At 46.8% G+C, this 21,547-nt stretch overlaps 1 protein-coding gene and 7 non-coding genes across 8 annotated transcripts in view; all 8 read right to left on the minus strand.

The window, feature by feature from the left end:
• Positions 1–21,547, minus strand: part of SLC38A9 (solute carrier family 38 member 9) — a 194,686-nt gene that overhangs the window by 81,999 nt on the left and 91,140 nt on the right. The window lies entirely within an intron of this gene.
• On the minus strand, positions 1,945–2,108 carry LOC141124271 (U1 spliceosomal RNA). The gene has a single exon (XR_012240845.1). It is a non-coding gene; the product is annotated as a U1 spliceosomal RNA (small nuclear RNA).
• LOC141124291 (U1 spliceosomal RNA) lies at positions 5,017–5,180 on the minus strand. Its single transcript, XR_012240863.1, has one exon. It is a non-coding gene; the product is annotated as a U1 spliceosomal RNA (small nuclear RNA).
• Positions 8,100–8,263, minus strand: LOC141124272 (U1 spliceosomal RNA). The gene has a single exon (XR_012240846.1). It is a non-coding gene; the product is annotated as a U1 spliceosomal RNA (small nuclear RNA).
• LOC141124273 (U1 spliceosomal RNA) lies at positions 11,218–11,381 on the minus strand. Its single transcript, XR_012240847.1, has one exon. It is a non-coding gene; the product is annotated as a U1 spliceosomal RNA (small nuclear RNA).
• Positions 14,325–14,488, minus strand: LOC141124274 (U1 spliceosomal RNA). The gene has a single exon (XR_012240848.1). It is a non-coding gene; the product is annotated as a U1 spliceosomal RNA (small nuclear RNA).
• LOC141124276 (U1 spliceosomal RNA) lies at positions 17,436–17,599 on the minus strand. Its single transcript, XR_012240849.1, has one exon. It is a non-coding gene; the product is annotated as a U1 spliceosomal RNA (small nuclear RNA).
• LOC141124277 (U1 spliceosomal RNA) lies at positions 20,563–20,726 on the minus strand. Its single transcript, XR_012240850.1, has one exon. It is a non-coding gene; the product is annotated as a U1 spliceosomal RNA (small nuclear RNA).

The following is a 21,547-nucleotide window of genomic DNA, read 5'->3' on the forward strand; positions in this document are numbered from 1 at the left end:
AAGCCACAAGGTAGTTCGACTGCATCAGCAAGGTCACTCCCTGGCAAAGATTTCAAAGCAGACTGGGGTTTCAAGGTGCGCTGGTCAAGCTCCTTTGAAGGAGCACAAGAAAAACGATACAACGTTGAGGAGCGGAGACGCAGTGTGCGGCCGAGGAAACCTAATGCAGCAGAGGAAAGACACATCATGCTTACTTCCCTTCAACATCGGAAGAAGTCCAGCAGTGCCATCAGTACACGGAACTGGCGGAATCCAGCTGGACCCAGGTATCCCCATCTACTGTCTGCAGAAGTCTGGCCAGAGGCGGCCTTCACGGAAGAATCGCAGTCAAACAGCCATACCTGCGAAGTGGAAACAAGTCTACGCGACTCAACTAGGCACGAAAACGTAGGAACTGGGGTGCAGAAAAATGCCAGCGGGTCCTCTGGACCGAGGAGTCAAACTTTGAAGTATTAGGCTGTTGCAGGAGGCCGTTTGTTTGCCGAAGGGCTGGAGAGCGGTACAAAAATGAGTGTCTGCGGGCAACAGTGAAGCATGGCGGAGGTTCCCCTACAAGTCTGGGGTTGGTTGCATTTCGGCAAATGGAGTGGGAGATTTGGTCAGGATCAATGGTGTCCTCGATGCGGAGGAATACAGTCAGATAGTTAGCCATCATGCCATACCATCAGGGAAGTGTGTGTGATTGGCCCCAAATTTACTCTGCAGCAGGACAATGACCCAAAACATACAGCCAATGTCATTGAGAACTATCTTCAGCGTAAAGAAGAACAAAAAGAGTCCTGGGAGTAACGGTTTAGCCCCCACAGAGCCCTGATCTCGTCCTCGTCATCATCATCATCGAGTCTGTCTGGCATTAGAGGAAAAGAAAAGAGGGAAGGATGTGAGGCAGCCTACAGCCACAGAAGATCTGGAGTTGGTTCTCCAAGATGTTTGGAACAACCTGTCTTGCCGAGTTCCTTCGATAACCGCGTGCACAAGCGCTGCGCGCACCTAGAAGAAATGATGCCGTTTTGAAGGCAAAAGGGTGGCGACACCAAATATTGATTTGATTTGGATTTCTCTTCTGTTCATTGACTTTCCATTTTGTTAATTGGTAAAAACTATCAACACTTCTACTTCTGAAAGCATTCTTAAAATCGACAGCATTATTTCACACCCGCCTAAAAGGTTTGCACAGTAGTGTATATGGAGGGGAAGAAAAGAAAGAAAGAAAGAAAGAAAGAAAGAAAGAAAGAAAGAAAGAAAGAAAGAAAGAAAGAAAGAAAGAAAGAAAGAAAGAAAGAAAGAAAGAAAGAAAGAAAGAAAGAAAGAAAGAAAGAAAGAAAGAAAGAAAGAAAGAAAGAAAGAAAGAAAGAAAGACATAAAAAAAAGCAAAAACAAAAAAGGACGCCGAGTGCCATCTCTCCAACACCCGTACATTCCTGAAGTCCAGCAGGGTAGAAATGGTTGGGCGACCCTGTCCTATTTTCTACGTTTCCCCCTGAAGAGTAAACCTTCTGCGATTGACGTTCTTCGGTTTGGGATTCCAGGGCCATGATCGGGAATGATCTGGAGAGGCAGACGGGAGGAGCAAAAATAGTTGTGGAGCCGCCTGAGGCAAGGGAGTCAAAGGTGGAGAAGGAGACCCCATATGCTGAATGCAGGGGGGCGAATGGGCGTGTCCAAAAGAGGACCATGTTTGGCAGTGATCAGCTTTTAAGCATTGCTGTTTACAGAGTGGAATGGCGTAGGGGGTCCTGTAGCGGATACGAGTACCCAGGGAAATCTGTTCATAGGGCAAAGCAATAGTGGAAAAACTGTGGCGCGCGGGCAAGCTACGTAGAACGCTTTGTAAAAGGGAGAAGGCTGGCTGTAACAAAAAACACAGGGAAACAGCTGAGAGGTGTTGTTGTCAAGCACAAAAACAGGCGTTTTTTTTGAAAACTGTTTTTAACCAGGAATGATCAGGGGAAAGCGCGAACGCAGTCCCCCACTACCACAAATTATGCAGTCGAGTTTCCTGCATTTGAGGAAATCGCAGGGGTCAGCACAGCCGGAGTGCAATGGCCGAGCCTCGCCCTGGGAGAACCACCTTCATGATCATGGTATCTCCCCTGCCAGGTAAGTATGAGTTGGAATTGACCGTGTAGTGCTCCCCGGTCGGGGCACGCCTCCACCAAGTTATGGAAGCTTTCCGGACGTGGGACAAACCAGCCTTGCTCAGCGCTAGACCACAAGCCAGCCATGTCCCTATAAAACAGTTAAGAGTCGTTAATCTTCCCCTAATAGATAAGATGTCCCCCAAATGTCTGGATTCTACGAAAAGGAATCTGAAAAACCAAACAATCCCAGCGTACACTGCAGCAGCACATCATTTTGCATACGGGGAGGGCCCTTAAGCACCCAGCCACAGCGTAGCGTCCCTCGGCTAAACAAAGCCCGTAGCCTATTGCATATCAAAGGGCACCGACCCTACACTGTTCACAAGCCTGTCTGCTCTAAGTCACTCGCTGACCTGCTCACGAGTCAGGATGTTAACTCTCACTTGTGTCAGTATGAAATGGCTGAACGCTTGTAAAAAAAACATAGTAAGAACTCAAGGCAAACAACTAAGCGCGCAGCTAAATTTCATCGGTGTGAACAGTTACATCTGCCAAAAACATTTAGAATTCCCTGCACCCTTAAACCTCTGCGGCGCTGCCTAAAGGGTATACAGCTCTGCGCAAAAGTTTCAGGCAGGTGTGAAGAAATACTGTAAAGTAAGAATGCTTTACAATTTTATTGTTTTTTTTTTTTTTTTTTCATCAATTCTCAAAGTCAGCGAACAGAAGAAAAATTTACATCAAATCAATGTTTGGTGCGACTACCCTTTGGCTTCAAAACCGGAATCGATTTTTACACTTGCACAAAGTCAGGGATTTTGTAGGATTAGAGTCAGGCGTGTGATTAATCAAATTATACCAAGCAGGGGCAAATGATCATTAACAAATATGATGTAGGCTGAAACACAGTCATTAACTGACATAGAAACAGCTGCGTAGGAGGCTAAAAACTGGGTGAAGCACAGCTAAAGTCTGCTACACTAAGGTGAGGTTGTAGAAGACGGGTTTCAAGTCCCAGGCCTTACACCATGGCAAGACCGAGCACAGCAACAAGCCACAAGGTAGTTCGACTGCATCAGCAAGGTCACTCCCTGGCAAAGATTTCAAAGCAGACTGGGGTTTCAAGGTGCGCTGGTCAAGCTCCTTTGAAGGAGCACAAGAAAAACGATACAACGTTGAGGAGCGGAGACGCAGTGTGCGGCCGAGGAAACCTAATGCAGCAGAGGAAAGACACATCATGCTTACTTCCCTTCGACATCGGAAGAAGTCCAGCAGTGCCATCAGTACACGGAACTGGCGGAATCCAGCTGGACCCAGGTATCCCCATCTACTGTCTGCAGAAGTCTGGCCAGAGGCGGCCTTCACGGAAGAATCGCAGTCAAACAGCCATACCTGCGAAGTGGAAACAAGTCTACGCGACTCAACTAGGCACGAAAACGTAGGAACTGGGGTGCAGAAAAATGCCAGCGGGTCCTCTGGACCGAGGAGTCAAACTTTGAAGTATTAGGCTGTTGCAGGAGGCCGTTTGTTTGCCGAAGGGCTGGAGAGCGGTACAAAAATGAGTGTCTGCGGGCAACAGTGAAGCATGGCGGAGGTTCCCCTACAAGTCTGGGGTTGGTTGCATTTCGGCAAATGGAGTGGGAGATTTGGTCAGGATCAATGGTGTCCTCGATGCGGAGGAATACAGTCAGATAGTTAGCCATCATGCCATACCATCAGGGAAGTGTGTGATTGGCCCCAAATTTACTCTGCAGCAGGACAATGACCCAAAACATACAGCCAATGTCATTGAGAACTATCTTCAGCGTAAAGAAGAACAAAAAGAGTCCTGGGAGTAACGGTTTAGCCCCCACAGAGCCCTGATCTCGTCATCATCATCATCGAGTCTGTCTGGCATTAGAGGAAAAGAAAAGAGGGAAGGATGTGAGGCAGCCTACAGCCACAGAAGATCTGGAGTTGGTTCTCCAAGATGTTTGGAACAACCTGTCTTGCCGAGTTCCTTCGATAACCGCGTGCACAAGCGCTGCGCGCACCTAGAAGAAATGATGCCGTTTTGAAGGCAAAAGGGTGGCGACACCAAATATTGATTTGATTTGGATTTCTCTTCTGTTCATTGACTTTCCATTTTGTTAATTGGTAAAAACTATCAACACTTCTACTTCTGAAAGCATTCTTAAAATCGACAGCATTATTTCACACCCGCCTAAAAGGTTTGCACAGTAGTGTATATGGAGGGGAAGAAAAGAAAGAAAGAAAGAAAGAAAGAAAGAAAGAAAGAAAGAAAGAAAGAAAGAAAGAAAGAAAGAAAGAAAGAAAGAAAGAAAGAAAGAAAGAAAGAAAGAAAGACATGCATAAAAAAAAGCAAAAACAAAAAAGGACGCCGAGTGCCATCTCTCCAACACCCGTACATTCCTGAAGTCCAGCAGGGTAGAAATGGTTGGGCGACCCTGTCCTATTTTCTACGTTTCCCCCTGAAGAGTAAACCTTCTGCGATTGACGTTCTTCGGTTTGGGATTCCAGGGCCATGATCGGGAATGATCTGGAGAGGCAGACGGGAGGAGTAAAAATAGTTGTGGAGCCGCCTGAGGCAAGGGAGTCAAAGGTGGAGAAGGAGACCCCATATGCTGAATGCAGGGGGGCGAATGGGCGTGTCCAAAAGAGGACCATGTTTGGCAGTGATCAGCTTTTAAGCATTGCTGTTTACAGAGTGGAATGGCGTAGGGGGTCCTGTAGCGGATACGAGTACCCAGGGAAATCTGTTCATAGGGCAAAGCAATAGTGGAAAAACTGTGGCGCGCGGGCAAGCTACGTAGAACGCTTTGTAAAAGGGAGAAGGCTGGCTGTAACAAAAAACACAGGGAAACAGCTGAGAGGTGTTGTTGTCAAGCACAAAAACAGGCGTTTTTTTTGAAAACTGTTTTTAACCAGGAATGATCAGGGGAAAGCGCGAACGCAGTCCCCCACTACCACAAATTATGCAGTCAAGTTTCCTGCATTTGAGGAAATCGCAGGGGTCAGCACAGCCGAAGTGCAATGGCCGAGCCTCGCCCTGGGAGAACCACCTTCATGATCATGGTATCTCCCCTGCCAGGTAAGTATGAGTTGGAATTGACCGTGTAGTGCTCCCCGGTCGGGGCACGCCTCCACCAAGTTATGGAAGCTTTCCGGACGTGGGACAAACCAGCCTTGCTCAGCGCTAGACCACAAGCCAGCCATGTCCCTATAAAACAGTTAAGAGTCGTTAATCTTCCCCTAATAGATAAGATGTCCCCCAAATGTCTGGATTCTACGAAAAGGAATCTGAAAAACCAAACAATCCCAGCGTACACTGCAGCAGCACATCATTTTGCATACGGGGAGGGCCCTTAAGCACCCAGCCACAGCGTAGCGTCCCTCGGCTAAACAAAGCCCGTAGCCTATTGCATATCAAAGGGCACCGACCCTACACTGTTCACAAGCCTGTCTGCTCTAAGTCACTCGCTGACCTGCTCACGAGTCAGGATGTTAACTCTCACTTGTGTCAGTATGAAATGGCTGAACGCTTGTAAAAAAAACATAGTAAGAACTCAAGGCAAAACAACTAAGCGCGCAGCTAAATTTCATCGGTGTGAACAGTTACATCTGCCAAAAACATTTAGAATTCCCTGCACCCTTAAACCTCTGCGGCGCTGCCTAAAGGGTATACAGCTCTGCGCAAAAGTTTCAGGCAGGTGTGAAGAAATACTGTAAAGTAAGAATGCTTTACAATTTTATTGTTTTTTTTTTTTTTTCTTCATCAATTCTCAAAGTCAGCGAACAGAAGAAAAATTTACATCAAATCAATGTTTGGTGCGACTACCCTTTGGCTTCAAAACCGGAATCGATTTTTACACTTGCACAAAGTCAGGGATTTTGTAGGATTAGAGTCAGGCGTGTGATTAATCAAATTATACCAAGCAGGGGCAAATGATCATTAACAAATATGATGTAGGCTGAAACACAGTCATTAACTGACATAGAAACAGCTGCGTAGGAGGCTAAAAACTGGGTGAAGCACAGCTAAAGTCTGCTACACTAAGGTGAGGTTGTAGAAGACGGGTTTCAAGTCCCAGGCCTTACACCATGGCAAGACCGAGCACAGCAACAAGCCACAAGGTAGTTCGACTGCATCAGCAAGGTCACTCCCTGGCAAAGATTTCAAAGCAGACTGGGGTTTCAAGGTGCGCTGGTCAAGCTCCTTTGAAGGAGCACAAGAAAAACGATACAACGTTGAGGAGCGGAGACGCAGTGTGCGGCCGAGGAAACCTAATGCAGCAGAGGAAAGACACATCATGCTTACTTCCCTTCGACATCGGAAGAAGTCCAGCAGTGCCATCAGTACACGGAACTGGCGGAATCCAGCTGGACCCAGGTATCCCCATCTACTGTCTGCAGAAGTCTGGCCAGAGGCGGCCTTCACGGAAGAATCGCAGTCAAACAGCCATACCTGCGAAGTGGAAACAAGTCTACGCGACTCAACTAGGCATGAAAACGTAGGAACTGGGGTGCAGAAAAATGCCAGCGGGTCCTCTGGACCGAGGAGTCAAACTTTGAAGTATTAGGCTGTTGCAGGAGGCAGTTTGTTTGCCGAAGGGCTGGAGAGCGGTACAAAAATGAGTGTCTGCGGGCAACAGTGAAGCATGGCGGAGGTTCCCTTACAAGTCTGGGGTTGGTTGCATTTCGGCAAATGGAGTGGGAGATTTGGTCAGGATCAATGGTGTCCTCGATGCGGAGGAATACAGTCAGATAGTTAGCCATCATGCCATACCATCAGGGAAGTGTGTGTGATTGGCCCCAAATTTACTCTGCAGCAGGACAATGACCCAAAACATACAGCCAATGTCATTGAGAACTATCTTCAGCGTAAAGAAGAACAAAAAGAGTCCTAGGAGTAACGGTTTAGCCCCCACAGAGCCCTGATCTCGTCATCATCATCATCGAGTCTGTCTGGCATTAGAGGAAAAGAAAAGAGGGAAGGATGTGAGGCAGCCTACAGCCACAGAAGATCTGGAGTTGGTTCTCCAAGATGTTTGGAACAACCTGTCTTGCCGAGTTCCTTCGATAACCGCGTGCACAAGCGCTGCGCGCACCTAGAAGAAATGATGCCGTTTTGAAGGCAAAAGGGTGGCAACACCAAATATTGATTTGATTTGGATTTCTCTTCTGTTCATTGACTTTCCATTTTGTTAATTGGTAAAAACTATCAACACTTCTACTTCTGAAAGCATTCTTAAAATCGACAGCATTATTTCACACCCGCCTAAAAGGTTTGCACAGTAGTGTATATGGAGGGGAAGAAAAGAAAGAAAGAAAGAAAGAAAGAAAGAAAGAAAGAAAGAAAGAAAGAAAGAAAGAAAGAAAGAAAGAAAGAAAGAAAGAAAGAAAGAAAGAAAGAAAGAAAGAAAGAAAGAAAGAAAGAAAGAAAAGCAAAAACAAAAAAGGACGCCGAGTGCCATCTCTCCAACACCCGTACATTCCTGAAGTCCAGCAGGGTAGAAATGGTTGGGCGACCCTGTCCTATTTTCTACGTTTCCCCCTGAAGAGTAAACCTTCTGCGATTGACGTTCTTCGGTTTGGGATTCCAGGGCCATGATCGGGAATGATCTGGAGAGGCAGACGGGAGGAGCAAAAATAGTTGTGGAGCCGCCTGAGGCAAGGGAGTCAAAGGTGGAGAAGGAGACCCCATATGCTGAATGCAGGGGGGCGAATGGGCGTGTCCAAAAGAGGACCATGTTTGGCAGTGATCAGCTTTTAAGCATTGCTGTTTACAGAGTGGAATGGCGTAGGGGGTCCTGTAGCGGATACGAGTACCCAGGGAAATCTGTTCATAGGGCAAAGCAATAGTGGAAAAACTGTGGCGCGCGGGCAAGCTACGTAGAACGCTTTGTAAAAGGGAGAAGGCTGGCTGTAACAAAAAACACAGGGAAACAGCTGAGAGGTGTTGTTGTCAAGCACAAAAACAGGCGTTTTTTTTGAAAACTGTTTTTAACCAGGAATGATCAGGGGAAAGCGCGAACGCAGTCCCCCACTACCACAAATTATGCAGTCGAGTTTCCTGCATTTGAGGAAATCGCAGGGGTCAGCACAGCCGGAGTGCAATGGCCGAGCCTCGCCCTGGGAGAACCACCTTCATGATCATGGTATCTCCCCTGCCAGGTAAGTATGAGTTGGAATTGACCGTGTAGTGCTCCCCGGTCGGGGCACGCCTCCACCAAGTTATGGAAGCTTTCCGGACGTGGGACAAACCAGCCTTGCTCAGCGCTAGACCACAAGCCAGCCATGTCCCTATAAAACAGTTAAGAGTCGTTAATCTTCCCCTAATAGATAAGATGTCCCCCAAATGTCTGGATTCTACGAAAAGGAATCTGAAAAACCAAACAATCCCAGCGTACACTGCAGCAGCACATCATTTTGCATACGGGGAGGGCCCTTAAGCACCCAGCCACAGCGTAGCGTCCCTCGGCTAAACAAAGCCCGTAGCCTATTGCATATCAAAGGGCACCGACCCTACACTGTTCACAAGCCTGTCTGCTCTAAGTCACTCGCTGACCTGCTCACGAGTCAGGATGTTAACTCTCACTTGTGTCAGTATGAAATGGCTGAACGCTTGTAAAAAAAACATAGTAAGAACTCAAGGCAAACAACTAAGCGCGCAGCTAAATTTCATCGGTGTGAACAGTTACATCTGCCAAAAACATTTAGAATTCCCTGCACCCTTAAACCTCTGCGGCGCTGCCTAAAGGGTATACAGCTCTGCGCAAAAGTTTCAGGCAGGTGTGAAGAAATACTGTAAAGTAAGAATGCTTTACAATTTTATTGTTTTGTCTTTTTTTTTTTCATCAATTCTCAAAGTCAGCGAACAGAAGAAAAATTTACATCAAATCAATGTTTGGTGCGACTACCCTTTGGCTTCAAAACCGGAATCGATTTTTACACTTGCACAAAGTCAGGGATTTTGTAGGATTAGAGTCAGGCGTGTGATTAATCAAATTATACCAAGCAGGGGCAAATGATCATTAACAAATATGATGTAGGCTGAAACACAGTCATTAACTGACATAGAAACAGCTGCGTAGGAGCCTAAAAACTGGGTGAAGCACAGCTAAAGTCTGCTACACTAAGGTGAGGTTGTAGAAGACGGGTTTCAAGTCCCAGGCCTTACACCATGGCAAGACCGAGCACAGCAACAAGCCACAAGGTAGTTCGACTGCATCAGCAAGGTCACTCCCTGGCAAAGATTTCAAAGCAGACTGGGGTTTCAAGGTGCGCTGGATAAGCTCCTTTGAAGGAGCACAAGAAAAACGATACAACGTTGAGGAGCGGAGACGCAGTGTGCGGCCGAGGAAACCTAATGCAGCAGAGGAAAGACACATCATGCTTACTTCCCTTCGACATCGGAAGAAGTCCAGCAGTGCCATCAGTACACGGAACTGGCGGAATCCAGCTGGACCCAGGTATCCCCATCTACTGTCTGCAGAAGTCTGGCCAGAGGCGGCCTTCACGGAAGAATCGCAGTCAAACAGCCATACCTGCGAAGTGGAAACAAGTCTACGCGACTCAACTAGGCACGAAAACGTAGGAACTGGGGTGCAGAAAAATGCCAGCGGGTCCTCTGGACCGAGGAGTCAAACTTTGAAGTATTAGGCTGTTGCAGGAGGCCGTTTGTTTGCCGAAGGGCTGGAGAGCGGTACAAAAATGAGTGTCTGCGGGCAACAGTGAAGCATGGCGGAGGTTCCCCTACAAGTCTGGGGTTGGTTGCATTTCGGCAAATGGAGTGGGAGATTTGGTCAGGATCAATGGTGTCCTCGATGCGGAGGAATACAGTCAGATAGTTAGCCATCATGCCATACCATCAGGGAAGTGTGTGTGATTGGCCCCAAATTTACTCTGCAGCAGGACAATGACCCAAAACATACAGCCAATGTCATTGAGAACTATCTTCAGCGTAAAGAAGAACAAAAAGAGTCCTGGGAGTAACGGTTTAGCCCCCACAGAGCCCTGATCTCGTCATCATCATCATCGAGTCTGTCTGGCATTAGAGGAAAAGAAAAGAGGGAAGGATGTGAGGCAGCCTACAGCCACAGAAGATCTGGAGTTGGTTCTCCAAGATGTTTGGAACAACCTGTCTTGCCGAGTTCCTTCGATAACCGCGTGCACAAGCGCTGCGCACACCTAGAAGAAATGATGCCGTTTTGAAGGCAAAAGGGTGGCGACACCAAATATTGATTTGATTTGGATTTCTCTTCTGTTCATTGACTTTCCATTTTGTTAATTGGTAAAAACTATCAACACTTCTACTTCTGAAAGCATTCTTAAAATCGACAGCATTATTTCACACCCGCCTAAAAGGTTTGCACAGTAGTGTATATGGAGGGGAAGAAAAGAAAGAAAGAAAGAAAGAAAGAAAGAAAGAAAGAAAGAAAGAAAGAAAGAAAGAAAGAAAGAAAGAAAGAAAGAAAGAAAGAAAGAAAGAAAGAAAGAAAGAAAGAAAGAAAGAAAGAAAGAAAGAAAGAAAGAAAGAAAGAAAGACATGCATAAAAAAAAGCAAAAACAAAAAAGGACGCCGAGTGCCATCTCTCCAACACCCGTACATTCCTGAAGTCCAGCAGGGTAGAAATGGTTGGGCGACCCTGTCCTATTTTCTACGTTTCCCCCTGAAGAGTAAACCTTCTGCGATTGACGTTCTTCGGTTTGGGATTCCAGGGCCATGATCGGGAATGATCTGGAGAGGCAGACGGGAGGAGCAAAAATAGTTGTGGAGCCGCCTGAGGCAAGGGAGTCAAAGGTGGAGAAGGAGACCCCATATGCTGAATGCAGGGGGGCGAATGGGCGTGTCCAAAAGAGGACCATGTTTGGCAGTGATCAGCTTTTAAGCATTGCTGTTTACAGAGTGGAATGGCGTAGGGGGTCCTGTAGCGGATACGAGTACCCAGGGAAATCTGTTCATAGGGCAAAGCAATAGTGGAAAAACTGTGGCGCGCGGGCAAGCTACGTAGAACGCTTTGTAAAAGGGAGAAGGCTGGCTGTAACAAAAAACACAGGGAAACAGCTGAGAGGTGTTGTTGTCAAGCACAAAAACAGGCGTTTTTTTTGAAAACTGTTTTTAACCAGGAATGATCAGGGGAAAGCGCGAACGCAGTCCCCCACTACCACAAATTATGCAGTCGAGTTTCCTGCATTTGAGGAAATCGCAGGGGTCAGCACAGCCGGAGTGCAATGGCCGAGCCTCGCCCTGGGAGAACCACCTTCATGATCATGGTATCTCCCCTGCCAGGTAAGTATGAGTTGGAATTGACCGTGTAGTGCTCCCCGGTCGGGGCACGCCTCCACCAAGTTATGGAAGCTTTCCGGACGTGGGACAAACCAGCCTTGCTCAGCGCTAGACCACAAGCCAGCCATGTCCCTATAAAACAGTTAAGAGTCGTTAATCTTCCCCTAATAGATAAGATGTCCCCCAAATGTCTGGATTCTACGAAAAGGAATCTGAAAAACCAAACAATCCCAGCGTACACTGCAGCAGCACATCATTTTGCATACGGGGAGGGCCCTTAAGCACCCAGCCACAGCGTAGCGTCCCTCGGCTAAACAAAGCCCGTAGCCTATTGCATATCAAAGGGCACCGACCCTACACTGTTCACAAGCCTGTCTGCTCTAAGTCACTCGCTGACCTGCTCACGAGTCAGGATGTTAACTCTCACTTGTGTCAGTATGAAATGGCTGAACGCTTGTAAAAAAAACATAGTAAGAACTCAAGGCAAACAACTAAGCGCGCAGCTAAATTTCATCGGTGTGAACAGTTACATCTGCCAAAAACATTTAGAATTCCCTGCACCCTTAAACCTCTGCGGTGCTGCCTAAAGGGTATACAGCTCTGCGCAAAAGTTTCAGGCAGGTGTGAAGAAATACTGTAAAGTAAGAATGCTTTACAATTTTATTGTTTTTTTTTTTTTTTTTCATCAATTCTCAAAGTCAGCGAACAGAAGAAAAATTTACATCAAATCAATGTTTGGTGCGACTACCCTTTGGCTTCAAAACCGGAATCGATTTTTACACTTGCACAAAGTCAGGGATTTTGTAGGATTAGAGTCAGGCGTGTGATTAATCAAATTATACCAAGCAGGGGCAAATGATCATTAACAAATATGATGTAGGCTGAAACACAGTCATTAACTGACATAGAAACAGCTGCGTAGGAGGCTAAAAACTGGGTGAAGCACAGCTAAAGTCTGCTACACTAAGGTGAGGTTGTAGAAGACGGGTTTCAAGTCCCAGGCCTTACACCATGGCAAGACCGAGCACAGCAACAAGCCACAAGGTAGTTCGACTGCATCAGCAAGGTCACTCCCTGGCAAAGATTTCAAAGCAGACTGGGGTTTCAAGGTGCGCTGGTCAAGCTCCTTTGAAGGAGCACAAGAAAAACGATACAACGTTGAGGAGCGGAGACGCAGTGTGCGGCCGAGGAAACCTAATGCAGCAGAGGAAAGACACATCATGCTTACTTCCCTTCGACATCGGAAGAAGTCCAGCAGTGCCATCAGTACACGGAACTGGCGGAATCCAGCTGGACCCAGGTATCCCCATCTACTGTCTGCAGAAGTCTGGCCAGAGGCGGCCTTCACGGAAGAATCGCAGTCAAACAGCCATACCTGCGAAGTGGAAACAAGTCTACGCGACTCAACTAGGCACGAAAACGTAGGAACTGGGGTGCAGAAAAATGCCAGCGGGTCCTCTGGACCGAGGAGTCAAACTTTGAAGTATTAGGCTGTTGCAGGAGGCCGTTTGTTTGCCGAAGGGCTGGAAAGCGGTACAAAAATGAGTGTCTGCGGGCAACAGTGAAGCATGGTGGAGGTTCCCCTACAAGTCTGGGGTTGGTTGCATTTCGGCAAATGGAGTGGGAGATTTGGTCAGGATCAATGGTGTCCTCGATGCGGAGGAATACAGTCAGATAGTTAGCCATCATGCCATACCATCAGGGAAGTGTGTGATTGGCCCCAAATTTACTCTGCAGCAGGACAATGACCCAAAACATACAGCCAATGTCATTGAGAACTATCTTCAGCGTAAAGAAGAACAAAAAGAGTCCTGGGAGTAACGGTTTAGCCCCCACAGAGCCCTGATCTCGTCATCATCATCATCGAGTCTGTCTGGCATTAGAGGAAAAGAAAAGAGGGAAGGATGTGAGGCAGCCTACAGCCACAGAAGATCTGGAGTTGGTTCTCCAAGATGTTTGGAACAACCTGTCTTGCCGAGTTCCTTCGATAACCGCGTGCACAAGCGCTGCGCGCACCTAGAAGAAATGATGCCGTTTTGAAGGCAAAAGGGTGGCGACACCAAATATTGATTTGATTTGGATTTCTCTTCTGTTCATTGACTTTCCATTTTGTTAATTGGTAAAAACTATCAACACTTCTACTTCTGAAAGCATTCTTAAAATCGACAGCATTATTTCACACCCGCCTAAAAGGTTTGCACAGTAGTGTATATGGAGGGGAAGAAAAGAAAGAAAGAAAGAAAGAAAGAAAGAAAGAAAGAAAGAAAGAAAGAAAGAAAGAAAGAAAGAAAGAAAGAAAGAAAGAAAGAAAGAAAGAAAGAAAGAAAGAAAGAAAGAAAGAAAGAAAGAAAGAAAGAAAGAAAGACATGCATAAAAAAAAGCAAAAACAAAAAAGGACGCCGAGTGCCATCTCTCCAACACCCGTACATTCCTGAAGTCCAGCAGGGTAGAAATGGTTGGGCGACCCTGTCCTATTTTCTACGTTTCCCCCTGAAGAGTAAACCTTCTGCGATTGACGTTCTTCGGTTTGGGATTCCAGGGCCATGATCGGGAATGATCTGGAGAGGCAGACGGGAGGAGTAAAAATAGTTGTGGAGCCGCCTGAGGCAAGGGAGTCAAAGGTGGAGAAGGAGACCCCATATGCTGAATGCAGGGGGGCGAATGGGCGTGTCCAAAAGAGGACCATGTTTGGCAGTGATCAGCTTTTAAGCATTGCTGTTTACAGAGTGGAATGGCGTAGGGGGTCCTGTAGCGGATACGAGTACCCAGGGAAATCTGTTCATAGGGCAAAGCAATAGTGGAAAAACTGTGGCGCGCGGGCAAGCTACGTAGAACGCTTTGTAAAAGGGAGAAGGCTGGCTGTAACCAAAAACACAGGGAAACAGCTGAGAGGTGTTGTTGTCAAGCACAAAAACAGGCGTTTTTTTTGAAAACTGTTTTTAACCAGGAATGATCAGGGGAAAGCGCGAACGCAGTCCCCCACTACCACAAATTATGCAGTCGAGTTTCCTGCATTTGAGGAAATCGCAGGGGTCAGCACAGCCGGAGTGCAATGGCCGAGCCTCGCCCTGGGAGAACCACCTTCATGATCATGGTATCTCCCCTGCCAGGTAAGTATGAGTTGGAATTGACCGTGTAGTGCTCCCCGGTCGGGGCACGCCTCCACCAAGTTATGGAAGCTTTCCGGACGTGGGACAAACCAGCCTTGCTCAGCGCTAGACCACAAGCCAGCCATGTCCCTATAAAACAGTTAAGAGTCGTTAATCTTCCCCTAATAGATAAGATGTCCCCCAAATGTCTGGATTCTACGAAAAGGAATCTGAAAAACCAAACAATCCCAGCGTACACTGCAGCAGCACATCATTTTGCATACGGGGAGGGCCCTTAAGCACCCAGCCACAGCGTAGCGTCCCTCGGCTAAACAAAGCCCGTAGCCTATTGCATATCAAAGGGCACCGACCCTACACTGTTCACAAGCCTGTCTGCTCTAAGTCACTCGCTGACCTGCTCACGAGTCAGGATGTTAACTCTCACTTGTGTCAGTATGAAATGGCTGAACGCTTGTAAAAAAAACATAGTAAGAACTCAAGGCAAACAACTAAGCGCGCAGCTAAATTTCATCGGTGTGAACAGTTACATCTGCCAAAAACATTTAGAATTCCCTGCACCCTTAAACCTCTGCGGCGCTGCCTAAAGGGTATACAGCTCTGCGCAAAAGTTTCAGGCAGGTGTGAAGAAATACTGTAAAGTAAGAATGCTTTACAATTTTATTGTTTTTTTTTTTTTTTTCTTCATCAATTCTCAAAGTCAGCGAACAGAAGAAAAATTTACATCAAATCAATGTTTGGTGCGACTACCCTTTGGCTTCAAAACCGGAATCGATTTTTACACTTGCACAAAGTCAGGGATTTTGTAGGATTAGAGTCAGGCGTGTGATTAATCAAATTATACCAAGCAGGGGCAAATGATCATTAACAAATATGATGTAGGCTGAAACACAGTCATTAACTGACATAGAAACAGCTGCGTAGGAGGCTAAAAACTGGGTGAAGCACAGCTAAAGTCTGCTACACTAAGGTGAGGTTGTAGAAGACGGGTTTCAAGTCCCAGGCCTTACACCATGGCAAGACCGAGCACAGCAACAAGCCACAAGGTAGTTCGACTGCATCAGCAAGGTCACTCCCTGGCAAAGATTTCAAAGCAGACTGGGGTTTCAAGGTGCGCTGGTCAAGCTCCTTTGAAGGAGCACAAGAAAAACGATACAACGTTGAGGAGCGGAGACGCAGTGTGCGGCCGAGGAAACCTAATGCAGCAGAGGAAAGACACATCATGCTTACTTCCCTTCGACATCGGAAGAAGTCCAGCAGTGCCATCAGTACACGGAACTGGCGGAATCCAGCTGGACCCAGGTATCCCCATCTACTGTCTGCAGAAGTCTGGCCAGAGGCGGCCTTCACGGAAGAATCGCAGTCAAACAGCCATACCTGCGAAGTGGAAACAAGTCTACGCGACTCAACTAGGCACGAAAACGTAGGAACTGGGGTGCAGAAAAATGCCAGCGGGTCCTCTGGACCGAGGAGTCAAACTTTGAAGTATTAGGCTGTTGCAGGAGGCCGTTTGTTTGCCGAAGGGCTGGAGAGCGGTACAAAAATGAGTGTCTGCGGGCAACAGTGAAGCATGGCGGAGGTTCCCCTACAAGTCTGGGGTTGGTTGCATTTCGGCAAATGGAGTGGGAGATTTGGTCAGGATCAATGGTGTCCTCGATGCGGAGGAATACAGTCAGATAGTTAGCCATCATGCCATACCATCAGGGAAGTGTGTGTGATTGGCCCCAAATTTACTCTGCAGCAGGACAATGACCCAAAACATACAGCCAATGTCATTGAGAACTATCTTCAGCGTAAAGAAGAACAAAAAGAGTCCTGGGAGTAACGGTTTAGCCCCCACAGAGCCCTGATCTCGTCATCATCATCATCGAGTCTGTCTGGCATTAGAGGAAAAGAAAAGAGGGAAGGATGTGAGGCAGCCTACAGCCACAGAAGATCTGGAGTTGGTTCTCCAAGATGTTTGGAACAACCTGTCTTGCCGAGTTCCTTCGATAACCGCGTGCACAAGCGCTGCGCGCACCTAGAAGAAATGATGCCGTTTTGAAGGCAAAAGGGTGGCGACACCAAATATTGATTTGATTTGGATTTCTCTTCTGTTCATTGACTTTCCATTTTGTTAATTGGTAAAAACTATCAACACTTCTACTTCTGAAAGCATTCTTAAAATCGACAGCATTATTTCACACCCGCCTAAAAGGTTTGCACAGTAGTGTATATGGAGGGGAAGAAAAGAAAGAAAGAAAGAAAGAAAGAAAGAAAGAAAGAAAGAAAGAAAGAAAGAAAGAAAGAAAGAAAGAAAGAAAGAAAGAAAGAAAGAAAGAAAGAAAGAAAGAAAGAAAGAAAGAAAGAAAGAAAGAAAGAAAGAAAGACATGCATAAAAAAAAGCAAAAACAAAAAAGGACGCCGAGTGCCATCTCTCCAACACCCGTACATTCCTGAAGTCCAGCAGGGTAGAAATGGTTGGGCGACCCTGTCCTATTTTCTACGTTTCCCCCTGAAGAGTAAACCTTCTGCGATTGACGTTCTTCGGTTTGGGATTCCAGGGCCATGATCGGGAATGATCTGGAGAGGCAGACGGGAGGAGTAAAAATAGTTGTGGAGCCGCCTGAGGCAAGGGAGTCAAAGGTGGAGAAGGAGACCCCATATGCTGAATGCAGGGGGGCGAATGGGCGTGTCCAAAAGAGGACCATGTTTGGCAGTGATCAGCTTTTAAGCATTGCTGTTTACAGAGTGGAATGGCGTAGGGGGTCCTGTAGCGGATACGAGTACCCAGGGAAATCTGTTCATAGGGCAAAGCAATAGTGGAAAAACTGTGGCGCGCGGGCAAGCTACGTAGAACGCTTTGTAAAAGGGAGAAGGCTGGCTGTAACCAAAAACACAGGGAAACAGCTGAGAGGTGTTGTTGTCAAGCACAAAAACAGGCGTTTTTTTTGAAAACTGTTTTTAACCAGGAATGATCAGGGGAAAGCGCGAACGCAGTCCCCCACTACCACAAATTATGCAGTCGAGTTTCCTGCATTTGAGGAAATCGCAGGGGTCAGCACAGCCGGAGTGCAATGGCCGAGCCTCGCCCTGGGAGAACCACCTTCATGATCATGGTATCTCCCCTGCCAGGTAAGTATGAGTTGGAATTGACCGTGTAGTGCTCCCCGGTCGGGGCACGCCTCCACCAAGTTATGGAAGCTTTCCGGACGTGGGACAAACCAGCCTTGCTCAGCGCTAGACCACAAGCCAGCCATGTCCCTATAAAACAGTTAAGAGTCGTTAATCTTCCCCTAATAGATAAGATGTCCCCCAAATGTCTGGATTCTACGAAAAGGAATCTGAAAAACCAAACAATCCCAGCGTACACTGCAGCAGCACATCATTTTGCATACGGGGAGGGCCCTTAAGCACCCAGCCACAGCGTAGCGTCCCTCGGCTAAACAAAGCCCGTAGCCTATTGCATATCAAAGGGCACCGACCCTACACTGTTCACAAGCCTGTCTGCTCTAAGTCACTCGCTGACCTGCTCACGAGTCAGGATGTTAACTCTCACTTGTGTCAGTATGAAATGGCTGAACGCTTGTAAAAAAAACATAGTAAGAACTCAAGGCAAACAACTAAGCGCGCAGCTAAATTTCATCGGTGTGAACAGTTACATCTGCCAAAAACATTTAGAATTCCCTGCACCCTTAAACCTCTGCGGCGCTGCCTAAAGGGTATACAGCTCTGCGCAAAAGTTTCAGGCAGGTGTGAAGAAATACTGTAAAGTAAGAATGCTTTACAATTTTATTGTTTTTTTTTTTTTTTCATCAATTCTCAAAGTCAGCGAACAGAAGAAAAATTTACATCAAATCAATGTTTGGTGCGACTACCCTTTGGCTTCAAAACCGGAATCGATTTTTACACTTGCACAAAGTCAGGGATTTTGTAGGATTAGAGTCAGGCGTGTGATTAATCAAATTATACCAAGCAGGGGCAAATGATCATTAACAAATATGATGTAGGCTGAAACACAGTCATTAACTGACATAGAAACAGCTGCGTAGGAGGCTAAAAACTGGGTGAAGCACAGCTAAAGTCTGCTACACTAAGGTGAGGTTGTAGAAGACGGGTTTCAAGTCCCAGGCCTTACACCATGGCAAGACCGAGCACAGCAACAAGCCACAAGGTAGTTCGACTGCATCAGCAAGGTCACTCCCTGGCAAAGATTTCAAAGCAGACTGGGGTTTCAAGGTGCGCTGGTCAAGCTCCTTTGAAGGAGCACAAGAAAAACGATACAACGTTGAGGAGCGGAGACGCAGTGTGCGGCCGAGGAAACCTAATGCAGCAGAGGAAAGACACATCATGCTTACTTCCCTTCGACATCGGAAGAAGTCCAGCAGTGCCATCAGTACACGGAACTGGCGGAATCCAGCTGGACCCAGGTATCCCCATCTACTGTCTGCAGAAGTCTGGCCAGAGGCGGCCTTCACGGAAGAATCGCAGTCAAACAGCCATACCTGCGAAGTGGAAACAAGTCTACGCGACTCAACTAGGCACGAAAACGTAGGAACTGGGGTGCAGAAAAATGCCAGCGGGTCCTCTGGACCGAGGAGTCAAACTTTGAAGTATTAGGCTGTTGCAGGAGGCCGTTTGTTTGCCGAAGGGCTGGAGAGCGGTACAAAAATGAGTGTCTGCGGGCAACAGTGAAGCATGGCGGAGGTTCCCCTACAAGTCTGGGGTTGGTTGCATTTCGGCAAATGGAGTGGGAGATTTGGTCAGGATCAATGGTGTCCTCGATGCGGAGGAATACAGTCAGATAGTTAGCCATCATGCCATACCATCAGGGAAGTGTGTGTGATTGGCCCCAAATTTACTCTGCAGCAGGACAATGACCCAAAACATACAGCCAATGTCATTGAGAACTATCTTCAGCGTAAAGAAGAACAAAAAGAGTCCTGGGAGTAACGGTTTAGCCCCCACAGAGCCCTGATCTCGTCATCATCATCATCGAGTCTGTCTGGCATTAGAGGAAAAGAAAAGAGGGAAGGATGTGAGGCAGCCTACAGCCACAGAAGATCTGGAGTTGGTTCTCCAAGATGTTTGGAACAACCTGTCTTGCCGAGTTCCTTCGATAACCGCGTGCACAAGCGCTGCGCGCACCTAGAAGAAATGATGCCGTTTTGAAGGCAAAAGGGTGGCGACACCAAATATTGATTTGATTTGGATTTCTCTTCTGTTCATTGACTTTCCATTTTGTTAATTGGTAAAAACTATCAACACTTCTACTTCTGAAAGCATTCTTAAAATCGACAGCATTATTTCACACCCGCCTAAAAGGTTTGCACAGTAGTGTATATGGAGGGGAAGAAAAGAAAGAAAGAAAGAAAGAAAGAAAGAAAGAAAGAAAGAAAGAAAGAAAGAAAGAAAGAAAGAAAGAAAGAAAGAAAGAAAGAAAGAAAGAAAGAAAGAAAGAAAGAAAGAAAGAAAGAAAGAAAGAAAGAAAGAAAGAAAGAAAGAAAGAAAGAAAGACATGCATAAAAAAAAGCAAAAACAAAAAAGGACGCCGAGTGCCATCTCTCCAACACCCGTACATTCCTGAAGTCCAGCAGGGTAGAAATGGTTGGGCGACCCTGTCCTATTTTCTACGTTTCCCCCTGAAGAGTAAACCTTCTGCGATTGACGTTCTTCGGTTTGGGATTCCAGGGCCATGATCGGGAATGATCTGGAGAGGCAGACGGGAGGAGTAAAAATAGTTGTGGAGCCGCCTGAGGCAAGGGAGTCAAAGGTGGAGAAGGAGACCCCATATGCTAAATGCAGGGGGGCGAATGGGCGTGTCCAAAAGAGGACCATGTTTGGCAGTGATCAGCTTTTAAGCATTGCTGTTTACAGAGTGGAATGGCGTAGGGGGTCCTGTAGCGGATACGAGTACCCAGGGAAATCTGTTCATAGGGCAAAGCAATAGTGGAAAAACTGTGGCGCGCGGGCAAGCTACGTAGAACGCTTTGTAAAAGGGAGAAGGCTGGCTGTAACCAAAAACACAGGGAAACAGCTGAGAGGTGTTGTTGTCAAGCACAAAAACAGGCGTTTTTTTTGAAAACTGTTTTTAACCAGGAATGATCAGGGGAAAGCGCGAACGCAGTCCCCCACTACCACAAATTATGCAGTCGAGTTTCCTGCATTTGAGGAAATCGCAGGGGTCAGCACAGCCGGAGTGCAATGGCCGAGCCTCGCCCTGGGAGAACCACCTTCATGATCATGGTATCTCCCCTGCCAGGTAAGTATGAGTTGGAATTGACCGTGTAGTGCTCCCCGGTCGGGGCACGCCTCCACCAAGTTATGGAAGCTTTCCGGACGTGGGACAAACCAGCCTTGCTCAGCGCTAGACCACAAGCCAGCCATGTCCCTATAAAACAGTTAAGAGTCGTTAATCTTCCCCTAATAGATAAGATGTCCCCCAAATGTCTGGATTCTACGAAAAGGAATCTGAAAAACCAAACAATCCCAGCGTACACTGCAGCAGCACATCATTTTGCATACGGGGAGGGCCCTTAAGCACCCAGCCACAGCGTAGCGTCCCTCGGCTAAACAAAGCCCGTAGCCTATTGCATATCAAAGGGCACCGACCCTACACTGTTCACAAGCCTGTCTGCTCTAAGTCACTCGCTGACCTGCTCACGAGTCAGGATGTTAACTCTCACTTGTGTCAGTATGAAATGGCTGAACGCTTGTAAAAAAAACATAGTAAGAACTCAAGGCAAACAACTAAGCGCGCAGCTAAATTTCATCGGTGTGAACAGTTACATCTGCCAAAAACATTTAGAATTCCCTGCACCCTTAAACCTCTGCGGCGCTGCCTAAAGGGTATACAGCTCTGCGCAAAAGTTTCAGGCAGGTGTGAAGAAATACTGTAAAGTAAGAATGCTTTACAATTTTATTGTTTTTTTTTTTTTTTCTTCATCAATTCTCAAAGTCAGCGAACAGAAGAAAAATTTACATCAAATCAATGTTTGGTGCGACTACCCTTTGGCTTCAAAACCGGAATCGATTTTTACACTTGCACAAAGTCAGGGATTTTGTAGGATTAGAGTCAGGCGTGTGATTAA

Source organism: Aquarana catesbeiana, linkage group LG01, assembly GCF_042186555.1.
Source record: "Aquarana catesbeiana isolate 2022-GZ linkage group LG01, ASM4218655v1, whole genome shotgun sequence".
NCBI lineage: Eukaryota > Metazoa > Chordata > Amphibia > Anura > Ranidae > Aquarana > Aquarana catesbeiana.